This window comes from Stenella coeruleoalba (genome assembly GCF_951394435.1).
Source record: "Stenella coeruleoalba genome assembly, chromosome: 7".
Lineage (NCBI taxonomy): Eukaryota > Metazoa > Chordata > Mammalia > Artiodactyla > Delphinidae > Stenella > Stenella coeruleoalba.
In genome coordinates this window covers 33944184-33962363 of record NC_137153.1, presented here as the reverse complement: position 1 = coordinate 33962363, position 18180 = coordinate 33944184, and the positions used below count along the sequence as shown (strand labels likewise).

At 54.3% G+C, this 18180-nt stretch overlaps 1 protein-coding gene across 1 annotated transcript in view; it reads right to left on the bottom strand.

The window, feature by feature from the left end:
• WNK2 (WNK lysine deficient protein kinase 2) overlaps nt 1-18180 on the bottom strand; it is a 155712-nt gene that overhangs the window by 135988 nt on the left and 1544 nt on the right. The window lies entirely within an intron of this gene.

The following is an 18180-nucleotide window of genomic DNA, read 5'->3' as shown; positions in this document are numbered from 1 at the left end:
GCAAATGCCCCGGGTACTCCCAGTGAGCTATTATCATGACCACTGGCTCAGGCCCAAGGCTGAGGGGCTTCAGTCAAACCACTTCACATGTCCAGGCTCACCCCTGGGTTTCTCCTGTTGTCCAGAGTCACTGCCTAAAGCCCCCAGTACAATCTGTGGACCCCATGATCTACGGCCCCAGAGGCTGCTCAAAGGAGCCAGCATCTCTGAGTGAGTCTACAGGATCCCACGGGGAAGGGCCTGCATCTACACAACCACAGGGTGGCTCTCAGGCCCAGTGCCCCCCAGTGCAAAGGCCTCCTTGAATGCTGCCCCCAGCTCTGTCTGTGTAGTGCTCACTCAGAGAGTAAAAGTCAAAACCAAAGATAAAATAAAAATCTCTCTGCAGTGCCAAAAATACCTCCCCATGGGATGAGGAGGCAGGCACCGGTTTCCACAGCAGCAACTGTTGCTATGGATACAGGGCTCCTGCCAGAAAGCGGTGGGGACAGAGATGGGGCAGGGGGACTAGTGGGGGAAGGGAATACAGCAATGGGATATGGGGGGACGGAGATGGGGTGGAAGAACAGAGAGGTACCAGCAGGGGGCAGGAGAGACAGGCTGGTCAGCTGGAGGGAGGGACCTGGCCAACCCTGGCCCTCATGCCCCCCATCACTGGTAAAGCTGATGTGCAAATACAGACTTTGGGGAGGGAGGTCGCTAAACAGTAATACTTGTACCAGAACGGAAGGAGGAAAACAGGATCTCCCACAAATGTGAACGCTTTTCTAATTTGAGCGCAACAAGTCCAACATATTCCCCCAGAGAGCCTTGATTCCTACTATTCACTGACTTGTCTCACCTAAAACTGTTACCTCCTATGGGCTGAGTTTACTCTCGGCCTGTAGTGAGCAGCAGGACGGCCCTCCAGGAGGGAGCCCGAGGGAATGGCCATAGGACAGCTGGCCGTGGCCTCTCCTGCACTCCCTCTCTCCCTGCCATGGAGACCCCAGCCCTGGGAGATCCCACCTGGCAGGTAAGTTCCCCTCAGCTCTGTGACGGGCAGATGGGGGCACATGTGCCACCAGCCCCAGAGCCAGGTCCTGGGCAGGAGCTTTTAGAATAGAACCCTAAGGGCCCAGAGGTTCCCCACTGTGCACAGGCTTCCGTTCACAACTCTCCCCAGAGGCCTCCCTACCCCTCCGTGGGGCCACAGGCTGTTCATCACATGTCACAGTTGGAGGCTTCACTACTTTCTGCCTCCCCCAGCAGTGATGTGAGCCAGGAGGCTGCCTGCATGGACAGGTCCCCAGGAAGGGGCCACGGCCACTCTCTGTCTCTACTGCTCCCACCACCTCACATGCAGCTGTCAGGCCCGTGTCCCTGAACCCTGTTTTCACATCAGCCCCCAAGAGCCTGCAACAGCCCCTCATACCCATTGACCAGGTTATGACACCGCCGGCGGCTCCAGCACTCAGGCCAGACACATCTCTCCCCAAGCCAGCTCTCCCCCTACACCCAACTGGGGGAGCACGGTCCAGAGGCACCACCAGTGGCTCCACCCACAGCCCATAAACCCCCTGACACTCCTCCCACAGGCAGCCTCTCCTGGCCTGCTGGGTGTCCAGCCCCGAGCTGTGCTCTGTCCACCAGGAGGCAGGCTGGCTACCTTCCTGTCACTGCTGTACAAGCTGCCACCACTACAGCCCAAACAGCACACATTCTCCCAAAGTTCTGGGGGGCCAGAAGCGAGAAGGCAGACTCATGGGCAGAGTCAAGGTGTCACACATCTCCCTGCTTCCTTCTGGGGTTCCATGGAGAATCCATCCCCTTGTCCAGCCGGTAGAGGTCACCATGTTCCTCACCTCATGGCTCCTTCCTCCGTCTTCTGTAGTCATGTCTCCGTAGGACCCTCCTGCCCCCTCTTATAAAGGACCCAAGTGATGACCCTGGGTCCACCTGGATAATCCAGGATCATCTCCCACCTCAGGGTCCTCAATCCAACTGCATCTGCAAAGTCCCTCTAACCACATAGGTGGCATATTCAGAGGTTAGGGTATAAGGCCGTGGACGCCTCCATAATCTAGCTTCCCACACCCCTTCCTGGCCCACCTGACCCTGGGCCTGGACCCAGCAGCCGCCTACTTCAGGCTGCCTTCCAACCTTCTCTGGGGCCGGCTGTCACCCAGCTTCACACCTGATGTTGTGGCAGCAATGCCATCTTTTTTAATTCATCTTTCCCCTCTCAAAATGAAGAAGGAAGCCCCACATGGGCCCTCTTTCATCTACATCCCGACTATCACTGCCCACACAGGCGCCATCTGTCCACGTTGCCATGCCTGTGTCCCCTCCTGGCCACCCACCTTCCTCTGGGCCACATCCCGCCCACCAGGCCCAGTGCCCTCACTCCAGCTTCATGTCACAAGCCAGGTTCAGCAACGTGTGCTCAAGGCCCCCGAAAGTGCCCCCGACCTGAGTCAGACTGGCTGGCCCCCTTCCCACAATGCCCAGGAAAGGCCCTTCCAGGTCCGGCAGTGGGGCCTCCAGGCTTGCCCCGCCCCAGCAAGACCGTGGGTACTCTGAGTGGCCGACAGGAATCCCAAGCAAAGGCAGCCCAGGGCAGTGGAGGACATCTCCAGCAAGCACAGCCTTCATGGGCCTCAGAGAAGAGCCAGCCTCCTGGGGCAGCAACCCAGGACTCAATGAGAAACGTAAGCACACACGTTAGCACGGGGCCTCAGTGAGCTTTCAGGAAATTGCTGTAGCTGTTATCACGACCGTTAATAATTATACTCAGAGGCAAGGCCCTTTGAAACCTTCATAATTCAACCTCCACCAAACTACACCTACCCTTCTCTCTGCCCACAGTAGTTTCCTTCCTCCAAAGAGAAAACCCAGCAGAAACCCTTTGTTGAAAGGCCATCAGCCATGGAACACCTGCCTGGAACACCCACCCCCTCCCCAGGAGCACAGAGGCCCACTGACAGTTCCTGCCCCGCCCAAGGAGAAAGGCTTCACCGCCTGGTAGGGCGGTGGCCCTGACTCCAGAGCCCTGGAGGCCTGCTCCCCTTCGGCAAGGCTGCCTCAAAGGGCCTGTCTTTCCCACAGAGGCGCCCACGGGGCAGGCAGGCCTCTTCTCTGGCACACAAACCCAAGATGACAGACACAAATGCACACCAAGGCCAGCAAGGCCTGATGGGGCTTCTTCACCGCACACGCAACCTGCATAAGCCACAGCCAGTGGTGGGGAAGCCAGAGTCAGGTGCCACTGCTGCCACATGCAGGCCACAAGGGAAGGACTATGGAAGCAGGGCCACGGGGGCAGGGTCATGGGGGCAGGACCACAGGAGCAGGGTCATGGGGGCAGGGCCACGGGGGCAGGCATGCAATGACAGCCATGACAGCCCAGCTAAGCCCACCAGGGCCTGACAGTACTGGCCAGCCACAGACCCCTCTGCTATAAGTCTGGCACCTGTGCCAAACCCTGGTCCCCCGGCTCTTCTGCGCTCCTCCGCAGGACCTGTGGCCAGGGGTTTGTCCCAAGTCACATCTGAAGGGCAAGATCCCACTGTGACCTCTGGCCTGGCCAGCCCCACTCACAGAGGCCCAGCCTGGCTCCAGGTGGAAAGCTGGCTACGCTGCCTCCGCTCTGTCTTGCCAGATCAAGGACACAAAGGGCCTGCCTCAAAAATGCATCTATAAAGCTCTCCAGGAAGCAGCCAGCAGGGCCAGAACGTTCCAGAGTCACCATCTTGCTCCCCTCCAGGAACAGAGCAGGGCTTTGTCTTTTATTATCACCGTCATCAAATATTTACAGAGGCTGACAGACATCTCAGGCAGGGCAGCCGTGAGCCAAACACCACACTTCCCAGGACAGGCGGAGGTGCAGGCGAGTAGGCAGGGCAGCCAGAGGGGTGAGGTTTCCTGCAGGGCAGCCACTGCTCTCTCCGACTGGAGCAAACATGCCCACCCTGGGTCTGGGTCCTTGTTGTCTGGACACAGAACCCAGAGCAGGCTGCCTCTATGCTGTCCCCACTGCAAGAAGTACACAGGAACAGGCTGAAGGGCTCTCCACACTCAGGACTCAAGAGCAAGGGAGTGAGCGGGCACCCATTCCAGCCCAGGCAAGCAGGGGCCTAGAGCTGCCAAGGACAGGCAGAGAGCAGCCCCGGACCCCCACGCCCACCTTAGCCTCCTCCCTCCAATCCGTTACAGTCCAGACTGGAAACTACCCAAGTCTGTCCATGGATCGACAGGCAGACCGTGAACACCTACACGGTAGAAAAGGGACCGACGGCCGATCGGTGCAGCCAGGGCTGAGTCCCAAAGGGCATACTGACATGTGTGGGCAGCAGACACAGAAGGCTGAACACACACTGTGTGATCTCCGTGCAGGCAATTCTAGGGCAGGCAGGCGATCTACAGGACGGTAGGCGGGCAACAGGACCCGGGGCCGGGGTTACAGGGAATGTCTGCCTCTGCCAGCTAGGGCTCACGACGCACTGACCTGCTCTGTAGGCTCCAGCAGTTTGACCGCCACGATAATAAAGCAATGCCCCTCTACTGTTTAGCATTTTATTTTCCTTTACTTTCAAAGAATACCATCTATCCCTCTCTTCCTAAAAACTCTTTCACTGTTTATTTTCATCTGCTTTTGCTTCATTTTATTTCTAACTGATAGCTTTTAATGTGTTTTGCCATTGTCCCTAAACTCATCCTGTCCTCTTCCTCTGAAGTATGCCTAGCTGAGTTTATTCACTTCCAGTGTCCTCTTTAACCTTCTTTTCACAAACAGCAAACGCAGTCATCTGTGCGTACCTCCTCTCAGGCTGAGCCGGGTCTGCGGCCACAGCAACCAGACCCCAGCACGGGCAGACCACCTGAGGGCCCCACACCAGTCCTGTATGTATCCCGGGGTGCTATCCAGGGGATGTTAACCTCCAACTTGCAAAAGCAGCTAAGCAAGATGGAGAGGGCAGGCAAGCCCTTCTGAGGCTGGGCCCCAAACGCCAGGAGACAGTATAGGTGGGGAAGGTGGATCCGCTGGCATCTAAAGGCCAAGAATCCCACTCACAGTCAGGGCCACCAATGCCTGGGAACACCCTTGCCTCTACCACCCCCAGGAACCAGCCCCCCCGTGTGACTCCAAATCACTCACAGCACCACACCTGTGCTAACAGAGAAGCCTCAGTGTTCTCCATCACCCCCTGGTTAAACCAGAACCCCCAGCCGCCCAGCCTGGCCACCCAAGACACCAAGAGCCAGCCACCCTCCCCACACAACACAGCCCCTACCCCTCTCCACGAAATGGCTCCTCCCCAACTGATAACCTTCTCCCCACGTGGTGGCTCCAAGTTCAGGACCACTCAGCACACACACAAGGCCCACAGCCCAGAGTCCTCACCCAGAACGCTCAGAGGCCGCTATCATGGGGCAGAACCACCCCAATCAAACGTCCCTAGGGAAATGTCTGGAAGCTTGTCAAAGCACAGACAGCCACCACTGAGGGCAGCTTTTGTCCCCCTAGGAGCCCAACAGTCCAGGTGACCAGGCCAAGACCTACAGCATGCAGGGTGGGGGCAACCATCCCAAGCAAAAGCTAGAGCAGATCGTTCACATATGTCATAGGTCTAGTGCATAGCCAGGGAGAGGCGGGGGTGCTGCTTGGGTCCCCAGGGCCCGAGAATGTGCAGACATCGAGACTGTTCCATAGGGTCCCCTAGAACCAGCCCACTCTGCCTGTGGCTGTGGCCATCCAGACCCAGACCTTTGGGAACATGCTTCCAACTGGGAACACAGGATGGCCCCAAAGACCTAAGAGGATGCAGGGGGTCTTTCAACAGTGGCAGGGGACCCTCGCAATGCTGATAACCAACAACCCTGAAGTCCCCTTAAGTCAATTACTGCTATTGCACAAAAACACTTGAGGATGGAGTATTTCCAAAATCCAAGCACACGTGGGCCCCCACCACACCCAGGAAGGCACCTGGTGACTGCACCCCTGCCCTGCTCCCCATCCAGTCTCCTCCACCCTTCAAGCTTTCAATGTTCTTCCAAAAAAGCCAAATTTACTCTCCTTCTTGAAACTCTTAATTAGAGAGAAGAAATGCCACAGAACCTGTCAAGGTAGGTGTCAGTGGATTGCTGCCGGCCAATGCAGCAAAAGGACTTCCTGGCTTGAAGACACAGCCCAAGAGCCAGCTCCTTCTGGAGGACCACAGCAGCACGCAGGCTGAGAAGCTGCATCCCACAGGGTGCAAGGGGAAGCACCCTGACGTGTCTGGCCCCAGTCTGGAGATGACAGGAACATGCAAAAACCCGGGCCCAGCTGTGGGCAGGGCTGGGTGTGAGCCCACCCTGAACTCACCCCCAGGGGAAAGCGGAGGCTCGTGGATCCAGTCATCCCAGTGGTGGGCTCTCACCACAGCTCAGGGAGGTGGGAGCTGCAGGCCACGTGGTGATTCACCATCACTGCACACGTTAGCACAAATGCTACAATTATGACTTTGCAAAATACCCAGAACATAAAAAAGAGACAAGAAGGGCATGTACCAAAGTGAAAACAGCTACGTCAGAGGAAAGAGATTTGAGGCAGTTTTTTCTTTTTCAGGTTTCAGCATCTGTCATGTCCGTCACCCTAACCGTAACTTAGGTAGCTTGAAACGTCCCCCCCAAAACCCCACAGTGGCCTCCCCATCCATCGTCCGCCACCCCCTCCATCCTCACAACCCCCACTCATTGGAGGAGGTCCAGGGCTAGCACGTTGGGGGGAGGGATTGTTCTAGATTAAAACTGACACGACAACCAAATGCAATGCATGACTCCTGACTGGATCCTGGCTCCAAACAGGAAAACCATCAGGAAGGCGCAGTCCACGTCAGACGTGTGGCTGACAGCACCCAAGTTAGATCTGAGTGTGACACTGAGCTATGGTTTTGTAGGAAAATGTCCTCACTCCTATATGAGATGTGTGCTGAAGTTTTCAGGGCCAGAATAAAACATATGCAGAGGTACAGAGATAAAGCAAATGTGGCAAAATGTTTACAGCTGGTAACTCCAATTTTCCCATCCATGTTTTTCAAAATAAAAAGTTTGTGGAAAAGTGTAAACTGGATTGCTGGCAGAGAGGAGAAAGCTCAGAGAAAGAGGAAAGAGGAGAGGGTAGGGCCAGTGGGTAGACAGCTAGGAGGCCATGTCACAGGGTCCCAGCCACAGACTCCTGGAGGTGAGAGGTGGAAGGAGCAGGGCATGGCAGCCCCTGGAGGCACCTAGAAGCAGTAGGGTATGTGGGTTGTTCTGTTCGGAAGACAGGCCCGGGTGGAAGAGGGCCTCATCAAACATGGGCACCAATCAGATCTTGGAGGGATGAGGTAATGAGCACCAATAAGATCTTGGGGGGATAAAGTAACCAAGACAGACACGGGCAGGCACCCCTCGCACTCGCCCACTGCCTGCCACCCCTGTCTACCAACAAAACCCACTGTGCCCAGCCCCAGGGAATAGATCATAACCCATCTATGCCATCAAGCCTTTCCCAGATGCTCTTGCAGCTAAGGGAGACCACACAATCTCATTGTAACCAGAAAAACCAAAGAGGCTTACTGGTAAACGTTTTCCTTTATGGATTAAAATATGGACACCTTACCTAACCTCCACCTAACCACCTGCTTGCTTCCTGTCTTCAAATATGGTTGTGATGCCTGGAACTATGGCAGCCTTTCTGCCACCATGAGGCGACAAGACTGGGGACAAATCCAACAAGGCTGAGGAAAGCAGAAGAGAAAGAGGGACAGCACCTTTCTCCCTGCCAACATTGCTGAGTCACTAGGGCCCTGGACAGGCATCCCCAGATTTCAGATTCTGGGGATGATCAAAAGTCTGCACTGCTTAGCCACACTTGGTTTGCAGCTAAGAATTTTCCCAGCTTATCCACTCCTGAGAAAGCACACAGACAGCCAGGAAAGCAGGAGGCCTGGGGGAAAAAGTGGACATCAGGAGGACAAGTCCTTCCAGGCAGCTTCTGGCCTGAGACAGGTAGGGAGTCTTCTCAAGGGCAAGGCCAGCTTTCCATGTCTAGATCCAAGTGCTGACAACAGCACCACCAATAAGTGAGATGGGAACCCCCATGTCTGCAATGTCTGCAACGCAGCCAAGACATGCCATGGGAACACTGGAACTCTATGTTCCAATGTTGGAACTGTTGGAACTCTACCAACAGTCAGCCAACACTCCTCGGAGCCCATCCTGGTCCCATGAGATCTTCGCAAAACTAAAGAAAAGGGGGAAGGGGTGCAAGGCCTCCCACACCCTGTCAAGAGCTTCACAACACAGCGAGTATTTTAAAGGCTCTGAGAAGTCCCACAACAGCAATTCATGCTTGACCCAGCACTCTTCAAGCCTATTTAGTAACACCCCTTTCCAAAGCAACCCTCTGAACACACATGCAAAATGACAATGCAGGGGAGAAGCAGGAAGCGTGCCACCAGCTGCTGTCTCTCTGTGTGAGCTTGGATGTGAGCCACCTTCCCTGAGTCTCCTTCTCATCTATGAAAACAGAGTCCCAAAACTTCTCTAAGTGGTTCTGAGGACCTGATAAACTCACACATGGGTCCAGACATCCAAGAAAGCCCTCACCATACCAGGCTTCTTTCCTGCCCTCCTGCCCATGGCCAGCTGACAGCCTCCTGCCAGGGAGGCCCCCGAAGCCAAGCCAGGACAGCCCTGTGCAAACCACCAGAACTTGGGGGCACCAAGCCTCGCCCAGCACCGCTCTCTACTCCACTGGCTCCTCTGCCCATGTGCCTGGGCAGGGCTCATGCCATGCCATCTTTAATTTCTGGAGCCACCATAGAGAGACCCCACTCCTGAACACCTGAGAAATACGCCCAGCTCAAGGGCTGACCAGCCTGGGTCCTCAGGGAGGTGGCGCTTGAGGGGGACCACTGTCCAGTCCTCCTGACTTGTGCCATGAAGACCGCTTGGCACAGAAGCCCCTGGAAGCAGATGCTCAGGGAGCCCACAATCCAGGGCCACCTCTCTATGGCCAAGGATGCTCTGCCCAGACTGCAGCCTCCCCCCAGAGCACGGCTGGGCAGGGCTTTCTGGAAAACCCCTCCAAGAGGACCGGAACACAAAGCACAAAGACAGGAATGGACCCCAAACCAGATCCTCTCCTTGCAAACCAATAAATTGCATTAAGAGACACTCTAGAAACAAATAAAAAGATAAATTTTAAAAGCAGTGATGGGACTTCCCTGGTGACGCAGTGGTTAACAATCTACCTGCCAGTGCAGGGGACACGGGTTCGATCCCTGGTCCGGGAAGATCCCACGTGCCGCAGAGCAACTAAGCCCGTGCGCCACAACTACTGAGCCTGCTCTCTAGAGCCCATGAGCCACAACTACTGAGCCCATGTGACACAACTACTGAAGCCCACGTGCCTAGAGCCCGTGCTCTGCAACAAGAGAAGCCACCGCAATGAGAAGCCCACGCACCGCAACAAAGAGTAGCCCCTGCTCACCGCAACTAGAGAAAGCCTGCACGCAGCAAGGAAGACCCAACACAGCCAAACATACATACATACGTAAATAACTTTATATTTAAAATATATAACTAAATAAAAATAAAAGCTGTGACACTTAGTAACTATAGCTGTATTTATAAAATACATGGGGAAACAAGAACTTGAAGGTAATGTGCAAAAATAGTAAGTAGTTATATTCACTTGAATTATGAGTAGTTTTTTCATTTCTGCATACTTCTTTAATGTAGCTGTTATGCTGCTTTGTTTTGCTTTTTAATTAATGAACTACTTTTTTAAAAGAAGTTCTCGGCTTACAGAAAGATTGAGCAGAAAGTACAGAGTTCCCTTGTACTCCCTCACACCTGCACACAGTTTTCCCTATTATTAATATCTTGCATTGGTGTGGTACTTTGTTATAACTGGCATGCCAATATTGATATTATTATTAACTAAAGTCATTGTTTATATTATGGTTCTCTCTTGGTGTTGCACATTCTATGGGTTTCGACAAATTTATAATGACATGTATCCATCATTATAGTATCACACAGAATAGTTTCACTGCCCTAAAAATCCTCTGTGCTCTACCTATTCATCAGTCCCTCCCCACTAACCCCTGGCAACTACTGATCTTTTAACTGTCTCCACAGTTTTGCCTTTTCCAGAATGTCATATAGTTGGAATCATACAGTATGCAGTCTTTTCAGATTGGCGTCTTTCACTTACTAATGTGCATTTAAGGTTCTTCCGTATCTTCACATTGTTTGAAAGTTCATTTCTTTTTAGCGCTGAATAATATTCCACTGCCTGGATGTACTACAGTTTATCTGTTCAACTACTGAAGGATATCTTGGTTACTTCCAAGTTTTGGCAATTATGAATAAAGCTGCTATAAACATCTGTGTGCGGGTTTTTGTGCGGACATAAATTTTCAACTTATTTGGGTAAATACCAAGGAGCACGATTGCTGAATGATATGGTGAGAGTGTGAAGTTTTGTAAGATGTCGTCATACTGTCTTCCAAAGCGGCTGTACCATTTTGCATTCCCACAAGCGATGAATGAGAGCTCCTGTTGCTCCACACACTTGTCAGCATTTGGTGATGCCAGTACTCTGAATTTTGGCCATTCTAATAGGTGTGAAGAGATATCTCATTGTTTCAATTTGCATTTCCCCAATGAAACATGATGTGGAGTGTCTGTTCATATGCTTATTTGCCATCTGTGTATCTTCTTTGATGAGATGTTTGTTAAGGTCTTTAGCCCACTTCCCCCCACCCCCACCCCCGAGCTTTCCTCTGTTCAAGAAGCCAAGGTCAGAGGCAAGGAGGGGACCATGGTTCTGTGTTCCCCTTCCGTGACCCACAAAAAAGGTCTTGGCCTATTTTTTTTTTTATAATGACGAATTTTTTCTCTGAACTTTATTGATTTATTTTATTTATTTTTGTTGTGTTGGGTCTTCGTTTCTGTGCGAGGGCTTTCTCTAGTTGTGGCAAGCGGGGGCCACTCTTCATCGCGGTGCGCGGGCCTCTCACTATCGCGGCCTCTCTTGTTGTGGAGCACAGGCTCCAGAGCGCAGGCTCAGTAGTTGTGGCTCACGGGCCTAGTTGCTCCGCGGCATGTGGGATCCTCCCAGACCAGGGCTCGAACCCGTGTCCCCTGCACTAGCAGGCAGACTCTCAACCACTGCGCCAAAAATAGGGAAGCCCCTATTTTTTAATCTGGTTGTCTGGTTTCTTATTGTTAAGTTTTAAGAGTTCTTGGTATATTCTGGGTAACAGCCCTTTATCAGATAGGTGTTTGACAAAGATTTCCTCCCAGTCTGCATCTTGTCTTCTCATTTGCTTATAGGCCTTTGCAGAACAGAAGTTTTTCATTTTAATGAAGCTGAACTTAGAAAGTTTTTCTTTCATCGATCATATCTGTGGTGTTGTATCTAAAAAGTAACTGTCAAACCCAAGGTCACCTACATTTTCTCCTGTTATCTTCCAGGAAATTTACAGTTTTGCATTTTACATTTAGGTCTATGATCCATTTTGAGTTAACTTTTGTGAAAGGCATAAGGTCTGTGTCCATATTCATTTTTTTGCATGTGGATGTACAGTTGTTCCAGTACCATCTGTTGAAATGACCATCTTTCTCCATTGTGTTGCCTTTGCCCCTCTGTCAAAGGTCAGGTCATATATTTATGTGTATCTGTTTCCGGGCTCTCTATTCTGTTTCATTGATCTGTTTCTCTATACCACACTGCCTTGATCATTTTTCTTTTATTCTTTTCCAAAACTTCTGACATAAATTGGAGGTAATGATCAAGTATTCCAGGAAATCTTAGAATTCAAGTCTCTCAGGAACAGAACTGGATATGAAAAATACCTGAAGCGGGAAAACCTACAGCTGACTCAGGTTGCCAACCTCAGATAGGCTGGGCTTCTGCATCCTCACCAGGGGGCCTCTCCACCCAAAACACAGCTCCTGGATTGTCTGTGGCCAGAAGCAGATCCTAATATGCTTCTTAGAGATTCCACCTGCTTCACTCACACCCTTTCCTTATCTGCAGCTCACCAGCCAGGTGCTCAGGTAGAGCTGCAGGGGCACAGGCCCTCAGTCTGCCTGCACCTGGAGGCCCCTGGGCCACCCCAGGGGCCCACCTCCAGCCTCAGGCAGGCCTCCCTGCTCCTCCAGGTTCAGCTTGCTCTCCACTTCAATCTCAGCTTCTTAAACTGTTCATCTGCAGGGTGAGAAGAGGCTTAACTCTGAGTGCCCACTCTCAGCAGTGCTGCACACTCGGTGCTGAATGTACCTCTCCACAGTCCCCATTGCACAAACAGGTAAACCGGCGTTCAGAAAGGCGGGTGCCCTCTCTATGGCCTCCCCACTGGGAAGCTGTGGGGCTGGGGTCCGAATGCAGCAGGACGCGCTCCCACAGTGTTTGTATGCACTGCACGGTGTGCCCTGCCTGGCTGCGAGGCTCCTAAGCGCCCCTTCCCACCACCTCAGGCAGAGGCTGGCACCGTTCAGCCACGGCAGACCACAAAGGAGACCCGAGCCTGTGGCCTGAACCCCTGCAGGACGGAGTCAAGCTCTTCCCCATCTAAGTGGTGACCTACGGCTCCGTGTTCTCACCTTCGGCATCATCCAGCTCCAGCCTGAAGCCAGCCCAAGCTACTGGCCCCAAGAGATGCCTACAGCCAGGCAGAGGGCTGCTAGGGTCAGCCATTCTGGAAGGTGAGTGGCAGACACCCAACAAGTCCAGCCAGCCCAGGACCGCAGGACAGTCTCTCCACAGACTGACTCCCTTGCTTCCTGCAGGCTTCTCGCAAACACCCCTCCTCTGTGAGAACCTGGCTCTCCCACCATGACTCTCCTGCTGACTGTGGTACACCAGGGCTGGAACCAGGACACATGCTCAAAAAATGCCTGCTGAGGGCTTCCTTGGTGGCGCAGTGGTTGAGAGTCTGCCTGCCGATGCAGGGGACACGGGTTCGTGCCCCAGTCCGGGAAGATCCCACATGCCGCGGAGCGGCTAGGCCCGTAGCCATGGCTGCTGAGCCTGCACGTCCGGAGCCTGTGCTCCGCAACGGGAGAGGCCACAACAGTGAGAGGCCCGCGTACCGCAAAAAAAAAAAAATGCCTGCTGAGCCAATAAACCACACCAGCCTGCGCTGCTGAGCCTGGGCACGAGACCCAGCATTGGGAACCCTAGGGAACGTCCAGTCTCTACGCTTCTCTTATCAATTCTTTCCCTTGCCACCATAATGTTCCAGCTAACAGTCCACCAGCAAAGCTTCACCCACCTCAGAGTTACCCAGTCACCACCTGGAAATGGCACAAGAGGTGGGGAGATGCTCACCAGCCCTCCACCCAAGTTAGACAGTCTGGGCATCCCCCCCTCTGGGGTCCAAGTCACTGGGCAATTCAGGCCTGAAATGCTCAGCCTGGTACCCTCACACGCCAGAGCCCTGAGGATACCTTGAGAGGCACACACTCGGCCACAGGAGCACCTGCTTCCAACAGGGAATAAGCTGCAATGCCCAATGTGCCCACAGTGGTGACCCACAGCTCGGGCTGCTTGTTCATCATTGCTGACCACACTCCCCTCCCCAACAAAGCGTGGGGATAGGGGAGGGGCCTCTGGGTTCTGGATGCCCACACTTCTGCACTGATGGGCCCCTCCCCAGTGCATTTCACAGGCCTCTCAGGAAGTTGGCACCAGCCTTTCTCACCAACCAAACTAGAACTGTGGTCAAGATGACACATGAGAGGCTTCCCTGGTGGCGCAGTGGTTGAGAGTCTGCCTGCCGATGCAGGGGACACGGGTTCGTGCCCCAGTCCGGGAAGATCCCACATGCTGCGGAGCGGCTGGGTCCATGAGCCATGGCCGCCGAGCCTGCGCGTCTGGAGCCTGTGCTCCGCAACGGGAGAGGCCACAACGGTGAGAGGCCCGCATACCGCCAAAAAAAAAAAAAGATGACCCATGAAACATCATTTGGGAAAGCAAGCTCAGTGTTGACACCCAACTGCTTTCAAATTACACCTCTTCCAACAAAATTGTGCCCTTAGAAGATTTTTTAAAAATAAAAATATAAAAGCAGGGGGACTGCCAGCCAAATTGAGTTGAGCCCTTTCTAAGCATCTTGCTCCAGCAAGTGAGCACCATCTCCTCTGCACACCCCCTCATCTCCCCATGTCAGCCAGATCGGGCTGCTTGTGGCTCCTCTGAAAGCAACACCTGACCCTCCCACATGAGGCCACAGGGGAGACCTCTCAACCCTGGGCCTGCGGCTGCCCAGCACCACAGGGCACATGCCTGGTCTATGAAAGGCGATGATGCACCTATGTGGTCAGGTGTGTGAGCTCAGCACCCAGTACAGCTGGGGCACCCACAGCCATGGGAGCGGTGCCAGACCACACCAATAGCAGGCAGACCTGGCCACCCTCTGAGGACAGCAAGGGGACCCGGCATGCTCAGCACGGCTGCACACGACAGGCGCCTACAGGCATTATCCACTGCCAGGGTGCAGGAAGGTGACACAGAGGTCTGGTTGTGGTGGGTGAGTTGGGAAAAAACGAGTCCTCCGTGGCCACACGAAGGAGACATCAGCAGATCCTGTGGTCCCCACATCCACAGCCTCTCCCTGGCCTGGAGTCCAGGCCATCACCACCCCACGGGAGCCCAGGGACCTCTGGGCAGTGCAGAGCAGCAACAGGACAGCTTCATGATGACACCTGAGGGGTCCAGACACCTGTCCCTGGCTGATGGGGGCTCAGGCCCCATGGTACCTCTTCAGGACTCTCATGGCCCTCAAAGTCCCTGCAAGTACTCCAGGCAGAGGGTCAATGACTGACACCTCCATGAGGCTAAATGACTCCCACACTGGGCACAGGCCAGGACACAAGCGAGGGAAACATGAGTTGCGGGTGGAGTCCCCCAAGAGGCCGTGCCCAACCCTGTAACTGCAGCTCAAAGCAGCCTTCTGTGAGCAGGAGGCAGCACAGAGGACCCTTGGAGACAGGGGCCTGCTGATGGGAGGGGGCAGCACTGACCAAGGGGGCTGAAAACCAAGGCTCTCTCCAAGTTCTCGAGGAAGACACTTAAGCAGGTGGTCCAGGAAAGGCCAACAGGCCGCCTCCAATGAGGCTTCTGGACACTGGCTGGGATCTGGGTTGGCTGCATTTTCTCTGCTCGGAGGCCCCACCCCTGGCTCAGAGGCATCAGCAGGTGAGAGAGGGTGCCTGAGTCACCTGAGACCATGTCAGTGGTCTACACCTACCCCCACCCCAGGCAACCCAGAGTCAACCAGAAGCCTCCAGCTATCCCGTGCACTGTCTGACAGGATGGGGTCTGTGAGGGGCCAGAGCTGGCCACAGGGACGTGGGAAATGTGAGCCAGAGTAAAGGCAGTGCTCTGGGTGCATTTGTACTTTCCCTGTTGCTGTTATGTGTCCTGGTGCCAGAAATGAACATTCATTCAAAAGAAAACAGAAGGGGAGGTAATATTTTTAAATGGCTTCCCCCCAAAAATCAATGTCAGCTTCAAACGTCTGGAGAATTCAGGAGATGAAAACACCTCGCTGCCCTTCACTGTGATATGAACACATATTGCCCTTTCTGCAAAGCTCTTTCAACACTAAATTACAGAAGGAAACTTGAAGTCGTGGGGATCTTACATCCTCCAAGCCAGACTTATTAGGTCCAAAAATGCGGCCTTTCCTCCCCTTGGCAGGGAACCCTGGAAAAAGCAAGCGGGTGACACTGTCTCAGTTCTGGGGGAGGCAGGCAGGTGCCAACATCCCCCATGGTCCCAAGGTTGAGAGGAGGAAACAGACTTTTGAGGGTCGACTTCCAGGGCATTCCAAAGATGCCAGCTGAGGAGCTTATGGGGCTTGGGGAAGGGAGGGTTGGAGGGCAGTAGGAATACTGCAAAGCTCCCCGTACTGAAGGTCAATGCTCCTGGCAACCCACCCTCCAGTGGGAGCCCTGATGCTTGGGAATTCTGGGGGCTGGGTGGAGGATGAACATCTCCACCCTGTGCACTAGGAAACCCCCTCCCCAGGCGCAAAGCCAGCACGCCACCTGTCGCCCTCCCTGGTGCTTGCTGGTCCGAGAGGACTAACCTGGCGCCCTGCCCTCCACCCTTATCTCCTCTCCTAAGGACGGCCATGCTAGGTGGCCTCTTCCCATGATGCTGCAATCCCCCTCTACCATCTGTATCCTCACAGGTGACCTTGGTGGGCTCTCAACAATAAAATGGGGGAAACAACAGCCTCCTGTTTGGTGAAAAGGAGAGTGCACACACAGCAGGCTCTAGGCTGGTTCCCAGCCCCCCCTGGTGTAAAACCCTCTCAGACCTACCCATCAGAAGGCAGCTGACCCTAACTGCTGCATATCAGCCCTCTTGCTGGGGGAGATACAGGAACAGCTTCCCGGCTGGCATGGGGCCCCCAGTAACTACTGTATAAGAAGCAAAACCAGACAGATTAGAAGCCATCTCCCACTTTCCTACTCCCACCCAGAGTACAGGAGTAAAAGCCCCCTGGACAGCAGCCAGGCTCCACTCCGGTGCCGCTCTGCTTAGGGACCCAGAGGCAGAACAGCTTGCCTTGCCTTAAAGGGAATGGGAATTAACAACCTCCTCCAAGGGTCACATGCGCCTGCAATGCCTCAACCAGATCAGCTGGGCTCTGCTGCTGAGGTCTAACTCAGCTCCCGCCTGCTGCAGCACCCCCACTCCTGTCCTCCACCCGCAGAGGCATTCCGCAGCAGAGCACCAGTGGGTGCTTGGAGTGCCACACCAGGTCACTTGCAAGAGCGAGAAGGCGAGGAGGGAAGGCACACAGCCACACTCTGGAATCAGGAATCCTCTTTTCCCTCTCCGGTCTTCCCTTTCCGGGTCCTCTCTCCCCTGTGCGTTCACACACAGCAGTGATGCCCAGCTCACTCCTATGCCATCCCAGCACACCATCCCCAGGGCCCCAGACCACAAACCACTGAGGCCACCCCTCAGCAGGTCCCCGAACCTGCAACCGCGAGGGAGGGGAGTTCTCAGTCCCTCTCAGTGAGGGACTCGATAGGCCACCCCGGCTCCACCATGAAAAGTCCCTATTTCCACAACAGAACCAAGGAGCTGTGAGGAGGGGTGGTCTCCGAAGCTCTTTGTCTCAGGAGAAAGGCTGAGGACAGGTGGACACTGGACAAATTAGCCAGCTCACATATACACACACACACAGGCCACCCTGCAGGGGCCCAGAGGACAAAGCAACCAAATCCCACTTCTGAGCCAAAAAGGCAGGCTGCCTGCAGTGTGGCAGGCGGCCTGCATCAGGACTGGCAGGCCCAGCTAACTTTCCAGGGCGCTGGGGTAGGCTTACATCCGCATGGCCAGCTCTCGCAGAGTCCAGCCCCATGCCTGACAGCTGTTCCCCCAAACAAGGGAGGGCCAATAAACACCCACTGTGACAGGTGCTGCCCCAGCTTCCACGGCCGGCCCAGGACAGCCTGAGTTACCGTTTATATAATCTTCCAGGGCTGGGGCTGACATAGCCAACATGAGGGCAAGGTTATGAAAAATGCAAGTCCAGAGCCTTTGCATCCACAAAAACCAAACCTAAACAAAACCAAACCCCACCTGCATTTGACATGACTGGGTTTTAAGACTTCTCACATATCCATTTTGTGAACTAACGGGACATAGTGACAACACTTCCACGCTTTGCCCCAGAGGCGCCAGGGCCCACCATCCCTCACCATAAACAGACCCCAGGTGAAAAGCCCCTCAGACATCCCCAACTGGGGCATCCACACTCTGCAAGACGCAGTAAGGTGCTCATTTAAGAGCAGCTGAGAGTCCCCCAAACCACCCTGTGACCACTTGGACACAGGGCCCTGCAGCCCACACACTGCTTCTGCACAGACACAGACGATCCAGACAGCCTGGGTCAGTACAGCCCAGAAGAAGGAGCGGCACTGATCGGCACTGAAAGACACGCCCTCCAAGTGCCCAGTCTCCATCATGGGCCCACATCGTGCCACACTTAGACACCACACACTGGGAGATCCGACCTCCGTCACCCAGCCATCACCACACAGACCACCAGCGCAACGAACCACCCACCCAGAGGGTGACACACAGAGGGCCGCTGCCAAGGGTGGCTAAGGCCAGGCATGGCCCGATGCCAGAAC